Source organism: Herpailurus yagouaroundi, unplaced genomic scaffold (genome assembly GCF_014898765.1).
Source record: "Herpailurus yagouaroundi ecotype Mexico unplaced genomic scaffold, PumYag 207, whole genome shotgun sequence".
Classification (NCBI taxonomy): domain Eukaryota; kingdom Metazoa; phylum Chordata; class Mammalia; order Carnivora; family Felidae; genus Herpailurus; species Herpailurus yagouaroundi.
The window spans coordinates 3,420,670-3,421,163 of record NW_024412438.1 but is presented as its reverse complement, the minus strand read 5'-3'; the positions used below and the strand labels follow the sequence as shown (position 1 = coordinate 3,421,163).

The window sequence follows — 494 nt, the reverse complement described above, 5'->3', positions numbered from 1 at the left end:
CCCCCGCCCCCACCCCCCACCGAGGTCCGCCGCGGGCCAGCCCCCGAGCGCCCGCTGCCAGCCCCAGCCCTGCGGCCCGCGGCCCCCCGGGTCTGATGGGAACGCCCCCCCTCCCCGGGTCCCCGCCGCCTCCCTACTGCGCGCCCCGCTGCCAGCGCCCCCGCCCGGATTTCCGACCTTGTCCGGGGCGGGCGGGCGGCGGGAGGAGCCGGGAAGCGGCCCTCCTTCTGGGGGCCCCCCCTCCCCAGAGCCGTAGCTGGGGGTCCGGGCGCCGGCCGGAGCTGGAGTCCCAACTCTGCCACTTACTTGCTGTGTGACCTTGGACAAGTTAGTTGACCTCCCTGAACCTGGGGTTCCTCATCGGTGTAACAGCATTTTTCTCAAAGTTAAGGCTGTGCACCGGAAGCCTTTTTAAGAGGCCTGGCTCAGGTGGACGGAGTTCTGTTTACCACTCCTGCTTTCCTTTCTAGCACTGTCTTGGGCTGGGGGACCTG

The 494-nt window shown here is 69.6% G+C and overlaps 1 protein-coding gene across 10 annotated transcripts in view; it reads left to right on the top strand.

The window, feature by feature from the left end:
• Positions 1 to 494, top strand: part of BCAN (brevican) — a 19,306-nt gene that overhangs the window by 3,441 nt on the left and 15,371 nt on the right. The window lies entirely within an intron of this gene.